Source organism: Hemitrygon akajei, unplaced genomic scaffold (genome assembly GCF_048418815.1).
Source record: "Hemitrygon akajei unplaced genomic scaffold, sHemAka1.3 Scf000085, whole genome shotgun sequence".
Classification (NCBI taxonomy): domain Eukaryota; kingdom Metazoa; phylum Chordata; class Chondrichthyes; order Myliobatiformes; family Dasyatidae; genus Hemitrygon; species Hemitrygon akajei.
In genome coordinates, this window is record NW_027331971.1 from 2,093,106 (window position 1) to 2,104,674 (window position 11,569).

The 11,569-nt window shown below is 46.5% G+C and overlaps 1 non-coding gene across 1 annotated transcript; it reads left to right on the forward strand.

Annotated features, from left to right (window-relative positions):
* Nucleotides 1-564: 564 nt before the first annotated feature.
* Nucleotides 565-639, forward strand: trnac-gca (transfer RNA cysteine (anticodon GCA)). The gene has a single exon. It is a non-coding gene; the product is annotated as a tRNA-Cys (tRNA).
* The last annotated feature ends 10,930 nt before the right edge of the window (nt 640-11,569 follow it).

Sequence of the window (11,569 nt, forward strand, 5' to 3'; positions counted from 1 at the left end):
CAACAGTGCATTCGACTTCCTCAGAAACGTTTCAACTTGGAGGCTAACCTTCAGGGTATCTTGCCCAAGAACCCCCAAGTCCCTTTGATCTCTGTATTTTGGATTATCTCTCCATCCAAATAATTGAATGCACGTTTACCTTTTCCTTCAAAATGCATGGCCATACAATTTCCAACATTGTATTTCATTTTCCACTTCTTTGCCTGTTCTCCTAAATGATCTAAGTCGCTCTGCAAGCTCTCTGTTTCCTCGACACTTCCCGCTCCTCACTTAAGCTGCACCGGTGAAACACTACTGGTAACCGGCACCCAGACCAGTTGCGCAGGAGTTTACTTTCAGAAATCTATACAGGCTTTGTCCTGTCTTGTCATGTGCCTGCAGGTACTCCGTAATCTCATCCCTAACATCGATTCCGACAACTTCCCAACCACTGATAACTGGCTAACAGGCCTTTTTAAATAGTGAAATAACGTTTGCAATTTTTCTGTCATCCGGTACGCCAGAATCTATGGATTCTTGAAAGATTATTGTTAATGCCTCCACAATCTGTAGAATTAAAAATGTGGGGGTATAGCTCAGTGGTAAAGTATCTGACTGCAGATCAAGAGGTCCCTGGTTCAAATCCAGGTGCCCCGTTCAAAAATAAACAAAAGTGACCACAGCGATGATATAGAATGTAATTTCATTTATTGAAGATTAATTGCGCTAATGTGAGGTGCTAAATTTTGCTTGGACTGATCAAAATAGGCCACACATGGTAAATGGTAGGACACTGAGGAATGCAGTAGAACAAAGTGATCTAGGAATAATGATGCATAGTTCCCTGAAGGTGGCATTTCATGTGGATAGGTTGGTGAAGAAAGCTTTTTCTATGCTGGCCTTTATAAATTAGAGAATTGAGCATATTGAGAATTGAGATGTAATGTTAAAATTGTACAAGACATTGGTGAGGCCAAATTTGGAGTATTGTGTACAGTTCTGGTCACCGAATTATAGGAAAGATGTCAACAAAATAGAGAGAGTACAAAGGGCATTTACTAGAATGTTAGCTGGGTTTCAGCGCCTAAGTTACCGAGAAAGGTTGAACAAGTTAGGTCTTTATTTGTTGAAGCGTAGAAGGTTGAGGGAGGCCTTGATAGAGGTATTTAAAATTATGAGGGGGATAGATAGAGTTGACGTGGATGGGCTTTTCCCATTGAGAGTAGGGGAGATTCAACCAAGAGGACATGAGGAGAGTAAAGCGGCAACACGCTTTAAAGGGGTAACACGAGGGGGATCTTCTTTATCAAAGAGTGGTAACTGTGTAGATCGTGCTTCCAGTAGAAGTGGTAGAGGCAGGTTCGATATAGTCCTTTAAAAAATGGATAGGTATATGGACAGGAAAGGAGTGGAGGGTTATTGGCTGAGTGCAGGTCGGTGGGATGAGGTGAGAGTACCCGTTCGGCACGGATTAGAAGGGCCCGGATGGCCTGTACCCGTGCTGTAATTGTTATATGGTTATATGGTTATTCTCTCCCGCTACTTTCGTCAGAACCTGAGGGTGCATTCCATCAGGTCCAGGAGATATTTCGACCCTCAGAGCAGTTAGCTTCCTGAGCACCTTCTCAGTCGTAATTTTTCCTGCTCAAATTTCACTTCCCTGGCACTCCTGAATGTCCGGTATAGGGCAGACGTCTTCCACTGTGAACACTGATGCAAAATACGCATTCAGTTCGTTCCTCTATCATCTCTGCATCTCTCATTGCAATATCTCCCGCGTCATTTTCTATTAATCCAATATCGACCCTCGAATCTCTTTTACCCTTAATGTACTTAAAACAGATTAGTATCTTCATTGATATTAATCACCAGCTTCCTCTTGTAATTCATCTTTTCCTTCCAAATGACCTTCTTTGTTTACTTCCGCAGGTTCTTAAAAGCTCCCCAATGTTTTATCTTTCCAATAGCTGTGGTTTCCTTTTACGTCCCCTCTTTTGCTTTTACTTCGGCTCTGACTTCACTTGTCAGCCACCGTAGTGTCCTTCCTCCCTTTAAAAATGTATCATTATTTTTCTTTCCTGCAAATGTCCCTTTCCAGTCAACTTCGGCCAGTTTCCCTCCCATGCCGTTGTAATTTCCTTTATTCCACTGACATACCGACACATTGGATTTTATTTTTCCTTCTCAAATATCAATATGAACTTGATAATAATGTGATCTCTGTTCCCTCAGGCTCCTTTAACCTTCAGCTCTCATACCAGCTCCGATCATTGCACAACACCCAAACCAGTACAGCCGATCCGCTAGTGGGCTGAACAACAAGCTGTTGTAAAAAGCCATCCCTTAAACATCCCGCAAATTCTCTCTCTTGTAGTCCAGTAGTGACGTGCTTTTTCCAATCCGCTTTCATGTTAATATTTCCGATGATTATCATGACATTGCCTTTCTGACGCGCATCTTCTATCTCCTGCTGTAATTGGTAAACCAACAGGCTGTTTGGAGGCCTGTGAATAACTGCCATTAGGGTCCCTTTACCCTTGTCATTTCTTAACTCAACCCGTGGAGACTCTACACCTTCCCATCCAATCGTATATCCTTGGACGTTCAGCTCCCGATGGCAGCCATCCCTTAGCCAAGTTTCAGAGATAGCCACAACTTCATATTTGCCAAACTGCAGCTGAATTTTCAGATCGTCCATTTTATTCCTTATGCTGCGTGCACTCATCCTACTTAACGGCGACCTGTTCAAGCATATCAGCCTGTTCTAGTTTGCTCACTTTTGTCAAGGTCTTTCTGAATCGTGAATACTGAGAGAAAGTATTCATTAATGACCTTTCCTACCTCTCCGAAACTAGGCCCATGTTTCCTCTGTTATTCCTGATCGGTCCTGTCGTGACACATGTAATCCTTCAGTTCCCACATATGTGGGAAACGCCATGGGTATTTCATCCACTTCTTAGCGATATTTTAACCCTTTCTGATCGTAGATTCCTTTCCCTCTAACTGTAGGAATGCGTTGCCCAGCGCATCTGTGCCGCCGGCTCTCCGCACTCACCCGGCCAAGCACTGCCGCTTTCTGAGATCGGTTCTCTGCTGACCAAAACAATCCCGTCAATAAAGTGACAGCGGTTGCACTGAGGAACGTTCTCCTCACCTCTCTCTGTTTCACCTTTCAGTAACGAGGTCTGGTTCGTTGCCACTGGCGAAATGGATTGCCCACTCATGTGAGGACGAGCCCTGGATCGCCCGCCTTGCTTCGTATCAATCACCGCTTTCGGCACGCTCTCCACTAACAACGTGTTCCCATACCGCTATTCAGTAATCACAGCAATGGCCTGTTCACCCAGCCTGGCCTCGGCACCCTGTAACCAACACGTGACGGATCATCACCCACTCTCACAGTAACCGCAATGTGGCGAGATTAGGAGCCCAGTTCCCGGACTTCCGGCCACCATGGTCCTCCACTGACCCAGGAACATCGGACCGCGCTGATAAGGGAAGCAGCCCTGAGAAAACTGTGCCCATGTCGGGAACAGACAGTTGTGTCCTGTCCCGGGGTCTTTTGCATCCCTGGTGCAAATGTGAGATCCGGAACACATTATAAACCCCGTGCCATGCAGGTTGACGCGTAGGGTCTTGAGGGATGTTTGTGTCTCCTCGGTGAACTCAACTGGGGAAGATGAAGGCCGCTGATCAATTCTGTCTCACCGCCCGGGTTGTCGGCGCTGGAGCGGTGCACACACTGGGCAGAACGGGCAGCGGGTGTTCGATGTGATCTACCGCTGTCTCTATAAAACTACAATAATTCTCCTGTGCTCTGATTATGGGAAAGGGTTACAGTTTTCCGGTGTTCACATTCTCTGGTATCGGTACTGACTATACACTATCCCGCTGATCGCCGCCCCGCCGTAGTACAACCGTTACTCCATCCAGCTGCATGACTCAATAAAGCTGACGCTGTTTGCATTAAACTGGTCTCCGTCTCTTGACAAAACCTCGCTGTATTCGGTACCGGCGAGCCTTTGGGACTGTCCGTGAAGCCCCACCGAGCGCATAGAGTAGCCTGCTCTCAGAGCAGACAATGCAGTGGCCTGAATCAGCCCATCCCAATTCCCTCCCAACGCCTAGTCACTCTGAGGCAGCTGTCAGCTGCTGGTGAAGCCGCTTGGGGAGTGGGAGTGTGGGAATGCACAGACACACCGACGCAGATAATGTCACCAGTGGGATTTCTCTCAAGGGCCCGATGGGCTAAACAAACTCCCCTCATGATGATATCACCTGCCGTGGCAATACTCTGGTCTGAAGGGATGGCTGAGGTGGGCAGAGTGCAGGTGTATATTAGCCGGGTAACGGACAGGGCCTCCCCCATTCCGGGGCAAGCGGCTTTCCTACGCTCCTCCCCCACCAGTCCCAGGGCTATAAATCACCACTGGGCCAGACTCCGAACCCGTCTCACTGGGAGACAGTAACACTAGGGATGGAGGACGGGGCCGGTGGGTGTTTGGGACTCAGGGTCATTAATGTTCACTGTGGAGAGAGGAGCATTCACTGCGGGACAAAGAGAAAAAGGCTGAGAGTGAGGGCGGGAGGCGGGGATAAATGACTGCTCGGGGAGAGAAATGGGTTGGGGCCAAAGTAAGGGTGAATGCTCGGAAATGTGATCAGTAAAGGTTGCGTGGTGAGGGGGTGGTAGAGGTACCTATGGAGTGATTGGGGGGTATGGGGGGGGCGTTTTGAGAACCGGTTAGCGAGCGTATAGGGAGGAAGTGCCGTGTTGTTGTCGGTGGGAAGTGGGGGGATAGAGGTGGCTATGGAGGTGATGGCGTTCGGAGAGACGGATCAGCGAAGGGTCAGGGGGAGAGCAGCGTGGGGTTGACGAAGGAGAGGGGAGTTGGAGGTGAATATTCGGAGAGTGTCATGCGGTTGAAGGTGGGGAGATCAGAATCAGAACTAGTCTTAATATCACAGTCCTATGTCTGGAATTTATTGTTTTCCGGCAGTAGTTCAGTAAAATAAATCCTGAAATGTTTTCCTAAATTAAGTGTTTTAAGGTAAATATGTAGTTCTTAAACAGGGAGTAAATAGTGAGGTAGTTTTGAGGGGTTCGTTGTCCACTTAGAAATCTGGTGCTGAAGGGAAATAAACTATCCCTGAAACTGGGAATGTGGTTCTTCAGACTCCGTCAATTTCTCATTGAGAGTGGCAATGAGAAGAGGGTATGAACGGGACTGAATACCCTTAATGACGGATGTCCCATTTCTAATCATCTCTCTTCGATGCCGGAGAGGCTGTTTCCCGTGATGCACTCGGCTGAGATGTCTGCAGCTTTTTTTTTTATTATTTTCTGTGGAAGAGATAGAAGTTCGGCCGGGTGATCATTGAAAGATTCAGGGCGGAGTTGCGGATTTGGGAGATTGACCGCCCGTTAGCACAGTGAGGAGCGCGGAAGTCAGACGCAGACTGTGACTGATATCCCGGCCCGGCCTGTTCTCCCAGAGCTCACAGTAGATCTCAGCAGAGGATGCCGCTCCAAGCAGCCCCAGCATTCTCTGCGACGATGGGTATTCAAACCTCTTCAAAGCTCCTCGTCTGCCGGACCCCGATGACATCAGTTCCCCGTTTTTTTTCAAATATTCATCCGTCTGTACCTTAACTATACCCTCTGGACCGTCCCCCATCTACAACGTCCACTAGTGCAGGGGTCAGAAAATTCTGCGGATAAGACAATGAGATATAAGAACAGAATGAAAACAATTAACACAGACGATCTGCTCCAGTTTTTAATCACGGCTGAATTGTGTTCCCTCTCAGCCCCTCTTTCCTGCCTTTTCCCGAACCGTATCCCTCAAGCCTTGACTAATGAACGATCTATTAACCTCTGCCTTAAATATATCCAATTAGCTGCCGGCAATAAAATCCACAGTTTCATCATGCTCTGGCAAAATAAATTCCTTTTCATCTCCTTCGCTCTATTTTGAGGCTGTCGTCTCCCAAGAAGTGGTCCCACTGACCAGTAATCTGATTCCGTGCGCCCTGCAGAAGTTCCTCAGCCACGTATTTACATGGCAAATTATCCTCTTTTCATCCTCTGTACGGTACAGGGAGCTTTCCAGAGGTAACTACTGTTGATGTCTTGTTCTGTCTTTATTTTTCATTTAGCACCCTACAATCTCTCTTCAGGGCCTCCTTACTTTGATGATAGTTGTTGACATGAAGCAAGATATCTGACTGCCTACACCTCCACGTCAATGCCCTAGACCCTACGGGAGTAAACTTGACCTTTGCACCTGGGAGGGAACACACCATCCGGGTGTTTCTATGCACCCACGGAATCTCGACTCTACTTCTCTGGCGTTTTAATCTCCTTTCAACACCGCAGTCCTCATCACCACTCTTCCTAAAAATAAATGAGGTAAATGAGTGTTCACGGAGAGAACGAGTAAAGTAAGCGTGAAAGCTCGGAAACTTGTTCGGTCCATGAGAGGTGGGAGTTTGGAGTTGAATATGGTGGTGATTCGGGTCACAGGCGTTTGAAAAGCCCGATCTGCGGGGGTCCAGGGAAGAGACGGCGTGTGGTTTCCGGTGGAAGGAGTCCTTGGAGCTGACGGTGGTGGTGATCGCTGGTGGTGGGGGGCGTGCGTGTGGCTGACGTTGGGTAGGGGGTGTGGTGGGGATTATGAAAGTGATTATGCGGGTTGGTGTGGTTCGTAGAGATCGGTCAGAGAGGTTCAAGGGAGGGAGTGAAGTGTGGATGACGGTGGGAAGATCAGAATCAGAACCAGGATTAATATCACCGGCTCATGTTGGACAATCTGTTGTTTTACGACAGCAAGTTAGTAAAATACATAGTTAGGTCTGAATATAAAATAAGTATTTCAATTAAATATTTAGTTCTTATAAAGATGATAAATAGTGAGGTAGCATATATGTGTTCATTGTCCACTCAGAAGATTGATGCTGGAGGGAAATAAACTGAGCCCGAAACTTGGAATGTGGGTCTCCGGGCTCCGTTTACTCCTCCTTGACTGTAGCAACCATAGTAGAAAATCCTTCATGGTGGATGCCGCCTTTCTGATCATCGCGTTTGGCAGATGCCTTCTGTGCTGGAGATGCTGGTGGCGTTATGGAGTTGGCTGAGATTTCTGCAGTTGTTATGTCTTCCCCGAGGAAGTGATGGAAATTCGGCGGTATGATCATTCGATGTGCAGGGAGGGTTTTTGCTGTGTTGGGAGATTCATTGCTCATCCTGCCCATTAATGCAGTGAGGGACGAAGAGGAGACCGGCAGCTTGTGATTCCCAGTACCCTAATACTGTGTCCCTGCGCGGTTCTCCCAAAGCTTGCAGTAGATCACAGCAGAGGATGCCACTCGAACCCTGAACGCTGCCCTGGATAATCAAACCTGATCAACGCTCCTTGTGTATTCCGGGACCCCACTGACATCAGTTCCGCATCATTTAAATATTCAGCTGTCTCCACTTTAACTCTTCCCCATAGACCGTTCCGATTACCACCACAGCCACTAGATCAGGGTTTAGAAGATTCCGCAGATAAGACCATAAAATAGAGAAGCAGATCTAAGCAAATTGACCCAGCGTGTCAGTTTCGCCTTTTCATCCTGGCTAATTCATGTTCCCTCTCAGCCGCAGTCTCATGTCTTCCCCCGTTTCCCTTCACGTCCTACAATCTATCAAAGTCAGACTTAAATATACTCAATTAACTGGCCTCCATTGTTGATTATGACAATGAATTCCACAATTACACCAAGTTCTGGCTAAAATAAAATTCTTCTCCTCTCCATCCCTCTATTCTGCGGCTGTATCCTCCCAAGAAGAGATCTCACTGTCCTATAAATCTGAAACCCTGTCTCCTGCAGTAGTAACTCAGCCACACATTCATCTGCCAAATTATCCTTTTCTTATGCTCTCTGCCGTGTGGCACGGGAAGGGCTCCAAAGATGACTACCATGGATGTCCTGTTCTACCGCTTTCATACAAACACATCTATAAAAGATAGAAACATAGACCGACAGCACAATACAGACCCTTCGACCCACAAAGTGCTGCCGAACATGCTCCTACCTTAGAAATTACTAGGCTTAAACATAGCCATCTAATATTCCTAAGCTCTATGTACCTATCCAAAAGTCTCTTAAAAGACCCTATTATATCCGCCTCCACCACCGTTGTCGGCAGCCCATTCCACGCATTCACACACTCTGCATAGAAAAAAAACAACTTAACTCTGACATCTCCTCTGTACCTACTCCACAGGACTTTAAATCTTTGTCCTCTTCTGGCAACCTCCAGCCCTGGGGAGAAAAAAAAAAAACAAAAGCAAGCCTCTGACTATCCAGACGATCAATGTCTCGAGCAACCCAAATTCATCCAGCAACCTAAAATCTCTCCTCAGTACCTCTTTATCTTTTAAATCGATGTCATTCGTACTGATAGGTACGAAGACATCCGGCTGCCGACGCTTCCACTTCAGAACGCCATGGACCCGATCCGAGACATCTCTGATCCGGGCACCTGAGAGGCAACAGACCATCCGGGAGTCTCTATCGCGCCTGCAGAATCTCCAATCTGCTCCCCGGACGTTTTAATTTCCTCTCAACCCTGTAGTCCCCTACAACACTCTTCGTGCCTAAGCGGCAGCACCAGACTCAGTACCAGAAACCCGGTCTCTGCGACCCACGTTCCTCCCTTGTAGGCAGTCATCAACGGTATCCACAGTGTATTATCACAGAGGGGAACGGGCACAGATTACTCCGCTGTAGCACCCATTCCCTTTCACTCTACTGACAATATTGTCATTCTACTAACAATAAGTCTGACAATAATTCAGGGAAGCTACAGCTAGTTGCTTTTGATGGTAATGTGGTTATCTGTGAGACCATATCTGACGCACGGCACAAAACACTGCCACCGGAGACATTCTCTCCGCACTATTGTGCTTACATGGACGAGGCATGAAGAATTATGAAGAAAAATAGAAACGCACCTGATAATTAGCTCACCTAATTGCAGAATAGGGAGCAAGAAGACAACCGAATTGTAAATCTTTATGTCATTCATTTCTGACGTTTCATGAGCTTCAACACAGGATTCCACTGGTATCTCACCGCATTCTTTAGTTCCTCCCGGAATTTGCTTTGGGTCAGGACGTAAATGCACGTATTAGAACAGGAGCTGAGAATCTGCAGCATTCCGGATGTCGTTTCTGTGATGTAACGGGGATCAGTAACAGAATAAGCAAAACTCTTTGAAATCGTTTGATAGATATAAAACATCAGTTGTGTTACCCACAACAATATGAAACTACCGGTAATGCTGAAGAGCAAAACGATGGATTTTCGTCGGTTCTCCATCTCCCGGTCCTTCTCATTCTCTGCACTCTTTTGTCCCCGGAGCCCCCTGCGGGATCGACTGGCCACTAGAATTCGTCTGACAGTCAAAATGTTGAACAACAAAATCAGAAAGAATGGGACATAAGGTGTACAAATGCGGTGAAATATCGCAAATGCAGCCCACGAGAGAGGGATTTTGTAGCTCGGTGTAAGAACACAATACCAGGGAACACCATTATTTATTACCTTATGCTCTGATGCAAAACCCCAGGGGACATTCTACAAACAGGTCAGCACACTCACTGTCCCGATAACCACAGCCGCCGTTCTCTCGGTGCAATATTTTGTTCTCAGCTTCTCACAACAAATAGCCAGAAATCGATCGACGGTGAAAGCGACAGTCAGCCAGACAGAAGTCGCAGTTCTCGCAAAAATCAACCCGAAACGGAGTTTACACACGGGACTGATGATCAGGAATGATTGGGGAAAATAATACCAAACAGTCCACCTCAGCAGCGGATCGGAAATAACGACCAGGATATCGGCCAGGGACATTCCCACCAGGTAGCGAGTGACACATTTGGAGAGACCGCACTTTCCCCGATACAGGCTTGCAATCGTCATCAAGTTCGCTGGAACAGAGGCAGAGAAAAGCAAGAACAGAAAATACAGAGCAGAAACTAATTCAGCAGTTTGAGGGGATCCTGCAATATTTCCAGTTCATTGTCGCATTTAGTGAAATTGCCAAGAGAGAGAGTGCATGTCTTCCAGAGACAGAAGAGGATTTTACACTGTAGAATGAAGATAAAATGATGCCTATACCAATTCCGAAATCTGAAGTGACAGAGGAAAACTAAAGCCCGGTTTTCAACCTCCTCAAAGTCATTTTTTTTTTACCGCTGCCTTCGCGCAACGTTGGATGAAATTAGTAAATCCGGACGCTGATGGCGGGATTCATAACTGCCATGGCGCCCCTTGTCAGCGGCAGAACAGGCGGCGTGCGGAACAATGGCGGGCAATGTTCCAGCCAGAACAGAATATGTGGAAAAACATTTAAATTGTCTCTTCTCAGAAACACACAGACACACACACACAGACACACACACACAACACACACACACACACACACACACACACACACACACACACACACACACACACACACACACACACACACACACACACACGCACACACATACACACACACACACACACACACACCGACAGAGATAGGAAAGAGAGAACAAGGTCGGGTGACAACGGTCAAATGACGATGTTACTGTTGCACAAACTGAAGAAAATGTACAGAAATGAGAGGTCCAAGGCAACACACAGTGAGAAAAGGAACATCTCTGCTGAGAATTGTGTGTGTGATGTTGCTGATGTAAAATAATTTTGTGAGCATGTCAAAGCTGCCTGAGGTCAGAAGAAAGTTGTGAAGAAAAATTTCAGGCTGCAAAGTAATGGACACTCTGGTTAAATAATTCATCCTGTACCTGTCTGTCTTTTCTACAGTGTGAGAACGTAAGGTTCATACACTGTTACAAATTTCGTCCATAAATCTGGCACTGAATCATCATTTGTGATTATCTTCATGTTTTCTTCAATTTATATTTTACAAAACTATATTAATCAATACACCCATGCACACACCCCAAACATGTTATCCCCAAGTACGTGAGCACCCCATATCCATGTTTTTGTGGGTGTATCTGGGGTTTCAGGCGGATTTGGCGTGATCTTGATATGTCTACGGATTTGGCAGTCTCCTCATGGATTTTGAGATGCCTGGGATTTCTGCTGTCAAGGCAGCCATCTCGTGTTTGAAACCATCCTGTGCCTGGATCATCCAATGTGTGGGTTGAGGTGTACATGCATTTTGGGGTGAGCTCTTATTTAGAGATCGGCGAAGATTTGGGGGTTCACACGGGTTTCCGTGATCTGTGCATATTTAGGTGTGTACTTTTGAGTATGGGAGTACACAGGGGTTTGTGGTGAGAAGCAAATTTCAGTGTGTCTGCCAATCTGTAAACAATTTTGGGGCATTTGTAAGGATTTTTTAATGTCGAGACAGCCATTTTCTGAACTGGTTGAAATGACTTCTGCTCTGAAATAATCCATTATGCATTTGGAAGTGTCAGCGTGGTTTAGGTGCGCATTGATTTGGGGATTGCGCAGATTTATGGGGATGTTTTCGGAATTCTGAGATCTCACAGAGTTTTGGTGTCTGCGGATTTGGAGT